Source organism: Mauremys mutica, chromosome 1, assembly GCF_020497125.1.
Source record: "Mauremys mutica isolate MM-2020 ecotype Southern chromosome 1, ASM2049712v1, whole genome shotgun sequence".
In the NCBI taxonomy this organism is placed as follows: domain Eukaryota; kingdom Metazoa; phylum Chordata; order Testudines; family Geoemydidae; genus Mauremys; species Mauremys mutica.
Genome location: NC_059072.1, coordinates 211873701 through 211881014, shown reverse-complemented (window position 1 = coordinate 211881014; position 7314 = coordinate 211873701). Strand labels below are relative to the sequence as shown.

Genomic DNA, 7314 nt, shown 5'->3' with positions numbered 1-7314 from the left:
TCTCCTGTGGCACACCCTTATCAGGGCCACCCCGGGGGGGGGAGGCAAATGGGGCAATTTGCCCCAGGCCCTGCAGGGGCCCCCACAAGAGTTTTTTGGGGCCCCTGGAGCAGGGTCCTTCACTCGCTCCAGGGGCCCCAGAAAACTCTCGCGGGGCCCAGGCCCCCGGAGCTTCTTCTGCTCCGGGTCTTCGGTGGCAATTCAGTGGGGGGGGGGTCCTTCCGCTCAGGGACCCACCACCAAAGTGCCCCGAAGACCTGTGGTGGGGGGTCCTTCCGCCGAAGTGCCGGGTCTTTGGCAGCAATTTGGCAGCGGGAAGACCCCAGGCCCCCTGAATCCTCTGGGCAGCCCTGACCCTTATATGGTGCTAAGGTGACTGCTGGAAGCACCATCATCTCCAAGGGGAAGTGTTTCTAGTAGTTGGAGCCAGCACAGACCTGAGAGCCAGGAATCCTCTCTTCTGTTGCCACCTCCATCACCTACTCCATGTAGCCTGGCCACCTCTCTTAAACACCTGCCTCACTTTATTCATCTGTGTACAATTATAATAATTTACTTACCTCACAGGTGTGCTGTGAGTGTTAATTGATATTTGTTCAGAGCTTTGCAATCCTCCCAGGAGAGATGCTGTACCATTAAAAGGGTGGAGAAAATGTTGTTTTGTAGCCTCTACAAGGCACTTCCTCCTCTTGTATAGGTAATCTGTATGTGTGCAGCTGATTCAGTGCCACACCAAGGTGCCTCAGCCATATGACTCTGTAGCATGACTGGGGTGGGGAGAGGTGCTTCTGAATCTTTGATACCACATAGGCCCTTTAGTTAGATCTAAAGTCAGCTCTGTGGTCACAGGTCCATGGGTTACTCAAGTCCCATATTCACTGGGAAATTTACCCAAGTCAGGTATTAGAGATCTAAACGTTGTGGGGCCACAGGCAAAGCAATACAAAGATACCCCACCCCAACCAACTCCTTACCCAAATTGACTGGGCTCTTCCCACAAGAACATACCCATGACACCTTCCGCGCAGCACTCTTTCCCTGCCTGCAGCTCCCCTCAGGCTGTGACAATCTCTCTCCCACATGCCTGCCCTTAAGGTAACGTCTAGCCAGCCGCTCCCTTCCCCCGTCGGGATCCCGCAGAGAGCAGGCAGAACCAAAGGCTAACTGCGCACGTGAGAAATGAAAACAGGGCTATTTATCCTCCGCCACATCCCCGCCGCTTGGCTTCAGGCCGGAGAATCTGGGCTGGCCGCGGGGCCTTGGCCCACCGCACAAGAGGCAGGAGGTTATGGGCCTCTGCAGCAAAATAACGCCGTTCCGTTGCGGGGGTGTCCCTTGAGCCCCCCTCCATTCGCTACGGTGCTAAATCCCAGCGAGGTAGGTCCACAAAGTGGCCTGGGACCTCGACTGATCGCCCGAGCTGAGCTGAGCAGAAACAAGTGACAATGGCGAAAAGAACAAAGTTCACGAAGTACGCAGCTAGCTGGAAACACAATACATGGGCTGAGCACTGGGTCTCTTATCCGCATAATCAAGGGCGCTACCCCTTAGGGGTCCGCACAAGTCATGTGACGGCCACAGAACAGTCCCAAACCTTCCCGTGTTGACTCTGCCAGAGATAAAACTTCACTGGCGTAAAGATGAGCGTCTGTGCTGGGTAACCGCAGCTCTTGGCTCTGCTCTGGAGCCATGACCCTTTTCCTTTCCCCTGCGCGATTCCGTCCTTTCACGTTCGTTTCTTTACCCGCTGCGTTTCCTAAAAGAAAACCCGTGCGTTTCTAGCTGCCCGCCTCCGTTTGCACTGTGCATCCCTGAGACACAGCCAGCGTGAATCCATTACGCCTCGATCCCATGACACGGGTTTATGCGGATACCCTCTGATTTACATTTTAAACACCGCAAATGCACTGTCTGCTAGCATGAGAAGAAAACCCAGCGTGTAACTTCAAACGACCTTCAAGGAAATGCAATTAACTGCTCTAATTATCAGTACACGCCTTGTCGAAAAAGACACAGGTGCTCGCTGCAACGGTTCCACCTGGTTAAGCAGAATCGTCCTACCAGTGGACGGACTCTTTCTCCCTTAATCTGGGACTTGCTACGATGCCTCTACATTTAGAAACCTCCTCACTTCCTCCATCCTCCTCTCCTCTCCTCCCCCTTGGCTGAGGCAGGAGAGCGATCGCTCACGGCTGCTAGGCTTTGTCACACGAACACACACACACACAGACCACATTGCTCGCTGCTGCCTGGGAGAGATGCATCGTGTTTATTTCCCGGTTCCCACAAAGCAGTCACCTTCTGACGCGTCTCTTCCCCTGCTCCCCCCACCTCCACTTCTCTTCCTGCAGACTGAAGGGAAGGACCGTAGGCCACAATGATAATAGAACATTTAGGTTAATAGGGCGTGTTCTGATCCGATTTCCCCCTCCGCCCGCCCTCCTGTCCCTAACGACATCGATCTGCTACATTTACTTCTGCCTTTATCGGCCCCCGGGCAGCCCCGCCAGGGCTCTGAGTCACTGTCTGAGCTACCGGATCTAATACAGATGCTGGAATAACCGAGCCAGTAGCAACCACTAGCCTCCAGCCCGGTTACAAAGGAGCGAATCTTTGTCCACAAGTGGTGCGCTTCAGACAGTTGAACGTGCAGTGTCATAATGGCTCCTATTGCTGGTAGACAAGGGAGGTGCTCTCGACACATGCAGCTATGGCAGGAGAGATGGGACCGAGAAGATAAGGACAACCCGGGCTTCCTAACGGTCCACTAGGAGGCGCTGCAGACGCCCCGTTGCCTTTTGCAAGAGGATGGAGTCATTTGGGATTCGGTGGCTTCTCATCTCATTACAGGGCATTAGGAGAAACAGGCAAATATACAGCTATTAAAATTAATCGCCTTGCGCCGTCAGATGAACATAATAGAAATTATTTATAGGCTGCCTACAATGCGTTTATCGTCATGGAGGCTAGAGGTGCTGGGTGCGGGTGAACAGAGAAAAATATGCGCAGGCTACAATAAAGGACAGCTGTACGGATCTGCGCTAGATCTTAAGGGAGCGCTGGAAAGTAATGAGACCAGAGAGACTAACAGGAGCCCTTGTGGGAGATACCTCAGCTGGGTTAGTGACAAAGGACTTAGCTTGTACTGGCTACAAGTCCAACTTTAAGCTTAGAGTCCAAACACTGCAGATCAGCAAAGGTTGTGAGTATGTGACCTCAACCGGTTAGGCGAAGAGTAAACTGCAGACATTTTTCAGATGATTATACGTAGAGCTACATAAGCAAATATAAAACCTAGGCTTTGTGCTAAGTGGTCTCAAATATCCACTCTAGTGGATTTCTCTAGCAGGCAAAGTCCAGGCTTGCTGGTGTGCAGCAATGCAGAAACTAGGATACTTTAAGCATCTAAGAAACAAATTACGTCTTAAAATAGCTGTAAGTATTTTGTTTTTACCGTACAGTGCAGAGAAGGTGCGTGCAGGAAGGAATTCACTTTTCTGACCGCTGTAAACTCTGAATGTTTGCGGATTTCAGATAACAGATTAAATGTTAATTGCTCGAGACGGCCAGCCATTTAGTTTAACACTCTTTAGAAAACTCTCTTACAGCATATATTCTGCTGCAGCTTTATCTGGGGGAAAAAAAAGTTCTCTCTCGCCTGAAGAATCTGTACTTTAGATTCCAAGAGGGATTTGTAATGTAGTGCGTTTTTGAAGCATGGAAAAGATGCCTATAGATCTCCCCTCCCCCTACCGTTCAGTGCTGGCGTTGGTGTTGTTTTGGCAAACAAAATTTATCTCGGTTTCGAAAGGGTAAACAGCTGTGAAATGAATCAAGGTCCTCTGGTGACAACATGAATGAATGCTGTTCCGCTGGCGTCGGACAGCCTGAGCAGCAGAGTGGGGCTAGAGAAGTCAAAGTACAGCTAGCTCAGAGAAAGAAGCAGAAACAGTCCCCGTTTACAAAGGCTTGCGGAGAAGGTGCGAGAAAGCCCAGGACAGCCTAGAAGCGCTGCTCCGCCAAGCTCTAGAGGTTAATAAGTACACCGTCCCCTTTCCCCGGTCCGCCTGAGGCTAAGACTCGCAGCACAGCGGGTAATTGACAGTCTCAATCCAAAATTGAAACATGTGTTAACAGCAACGCCACGCATCCTAGGATCTTCTCGGGAGATCGCCTCCTCATGGTCTTTATACATTACTTGAATCCAGCTGAGGCAAGTGTCACGAGGCTCTTAGAGCACGTTTCTCGTCTACCTGTAAATCAACTCAATTGCTGTTTAGAAAGAAGCAGCTTCTATTTTGCAGCAAAAGTAGCAGGGCCATTTTTTTTACTCTGTCCTCCCAGCGTTGGTTTCAATGAGGGCCCAGAGGCAAAGCATGCTGGTATTGCCCCCTCCCGGTCCACTCCAGTCCTCCCTATTAATTATGCCTTGGAATGTTGGCACAGATGCTAAACACTAAATCGCATTAAACTGATTACGTTATATTCTCCTTCTTTCAGAGCAAACAGACCCGTTTGAAGCATAGCCCTTCGGCTGACGTAGATCGCTATACATACCCTTTCAGGGCTTGTTTTTATTTACAATGCATTATGCATCTATTCTGCACGCTGGACAAAAAGTGATTGGAATGTGCTTTCTATGAAGCCCGGATCCACACGTGGGGCCCAATTCTGCAAACGCTTATTCCTGATGTGCCGTTAATTGACTCCAATGGGATTACTGGCGCCAGTAAACATTACCCCCTTGGGTAAACGTTCCTAAAACCCGGACCTACTTTAATAACTACTTTATGGAGATGTCTCCTGAGCAGGATCGGGCTCGTGGTATAGGTTATTAGAGTAACCCAGTTGTCCCCCTTCATGTTTATTGAAGATCGTTGTATATACAAGGACTAATCGGTAAACAAACCCAGGCTTAGCAGAAATGAATTTAGTATACTAGCACCTCTGGGATCCTCGTTCATTATCACTCATGACACAGAATTAATGTTTTGCTTTTGCTTTTTCCCAGAGGAGAAAGGCCGCAGAATTTGCTGACGTTCTAACGTCCTTTATAAATAACAGTGACTGTCACGGAGGGGAAGCAGGAGTGGTCGGAAGAAGAGAACTGGTTCAGAGGGACTTCGGCCTATACAGACAGCCAGGTTTCTAGGATTTTCGGGGAAGTGCAGACCCAAAGGGAGGGTTTCACCTCTCCTCCCAGTCAGTCACTTGGCGTGTTAAAAGGAGAAGATGTAAAAAACACCATTTTAGCGACTCTATTCGCCAGGCTAGAGGAAATTTCGGGGGGGGGGGGCTTTAAGCCTCCTAAAGTAGGAACTGATCACTTTTACTTTTGTTTTCAAGCTGCCCACACACAGTACACAAAGGTGATGACCAGCTGAGAAAAAAATGGACCCCCCCCCTTTCTGAACAGCCCCCCAGGAATTAACACGGAAGTGATTCGGAGCTCTGCACTATTCTGCTCGGCCCTTACGCGGCTGTGCAGCGTGGAGACAGCCCGGAGAGCCGACACCGTCTGGAACTGCGGCGTCCAGGGCCGGGACCGGGCAGACTAACAGCAGCTCCCGCGCCTGGAGCTCCCTCCCTTCTCCCGCAGGCCCCAGCAGCGATCCGGAGGGGCAGGAGGCGGAGCCATAGCGCTAGGCACCGGCGCGCAGGGTAGCGAACTGCTCCTCATTAACGTAGCCCCGGCGCTAACCGCGCTGCCTTTGCGCCCCTGGGAGCTCGGGGAGAGCTCGCGCCGGATGCGCCCCCTGGGGCTGGGCGGCTCCACACCGCCCCCAGCGCAAGGCTGTGACTACGGAGCACAAGCGAGCTCGCGCCCTTCCGCGGCAGTAGCAATGCCGAGCTTCACCCCGGCATCCAAACCAAACACACACTCGCTAAGGTCCGTTAACAAGGCAGCGGCTGGAAGGTGCCGGGAAAAACACAGAGGCGTTTGCGATGAGAGCGGCTCCGAGCGCGGTTTAACTACCCGGGGAACAGGGTTGTTGTCCCTCGAGCACTTGCAATCGGCTGTGCCACTTATCGGAGCACTGCGCGAGGCCTCCTCCCGAGCCGCACCCAGGGCCGGGGGAAACCCGGGAACCGTCGCTCGGGCCTGTGCTTGGAGCCACCGCGCGCTCCTCGGAGCCGGCTGCTCGGCCCGTTCGAGCTGCCTGCTGCCGGCCAGTCGGTGTGCGCTGGGGGGGGGGTCCAGGCCGTGCAATGGGCGGCTCGCCCAGCGGGCTCCCTACCCCGCCAGAAGGACGTGTGCCAAGGGCGCTCTGCCCTCTCCCGCCTGCAAAGGTACAAGATTCTTCACAGAGGGGTGTGGAGAGTAGCACGCAGCACCCCCGGGACCTGCTCCAGCTCTGCGACACACGCCCCCCCCCCCGCGCCCCTTCCCGGCATTACTTAAACCCAGACTCTGCACACAGCGGATTATGCCTTCTGCGCTCAAAGCCAAGCGCCTCCTGGCTCCGGCTCGCTCCGCCAATCCTTTCTCCCTCGTGCTCCCTTGGCTGGCTGTGCCTCCTGCGAGAAGCGCTGGGAGAGACGCCAGCAGCGCCCGAGGCGCAGCCCGAGGCAGCAGCAGCTGAGCCCCCGGACATATCTGAGGGTGGGTCTAAGGTCTGGTCACATCAGCCGAGAGACAGGTCGGGGTCATTCCTCACGGGCGTTTCCCCCCCCCCCCCGCCCCATCCATTCCTCCCGGAGCGTCCCAGCCGTGCGGACACACCGGGCTGGGATACACAACTTGCAGAATGGTCGGGCCGGGAGGACACCGGGACGCCTGCGGCTGGCAGGAATAGGCTCCCCGGAACCGCGGACAAGCGCGATCCTACTCCCGTTCAAGCCCCTGGGGCTTTGGCCATTGACTTGGATAGGAGCAGGGTCTGTCCCGGAACCTGAGAGACGGATGGTCTCGGACTCCGGCTCTGTCACGGTGTCTCCCCTGCGGAGCCAATGGCTGAAGCAGCCCTTATTACCCTGCGGTGGAGACAGTCTCACGCCGTTGTTTGGATTCAACCTGCGCTGAGAACTGTGATAAACGGTGCCTCTGGCGGGGCACTCGCTACTTTTTAAACGGCATTATCTCGCCTATAAGAACTGGTTTGTTTTGAATACAAAGCTGTTTACCGAGCATTTATCCAGCCATTTATGATCGCAGGGAGTACATCTCAGCGGGGAGTAATCCCCTTACAAAGCCGCAGGTTTATTTTTACTAGGGGCAAAAGGGTCTAAACCCACCTATACTTGTTTGTTGGGGGGGGGTGAGTTTTCCCTGGAATCAAGCCTACGCAGAACAACAGATTCCCCCCAAGATTT

At 53.5% G+C, this 7314-nt stretch overlaps 1 long non-coding RNA gene across 1 annotated transcript; it reads left to right on the top strand.

Annotated features, from left to right (window-relative positions):
- Positions 1–1648: 1648 nt before the first annotated feature.
- LOC123373016 lies at positions 1649–6351 on the top strand. Its single transcript, XR_006580519.1, has 3 exons — positions 1649–3435; positions 5012–5144; positions 5347–6351. It is a non-coding gene; the product is annotated as an uncharacterized LOC123373016 (long non-coding RNA).
- Positions 6352–7314: the final 963 nt, after the last annotated feature.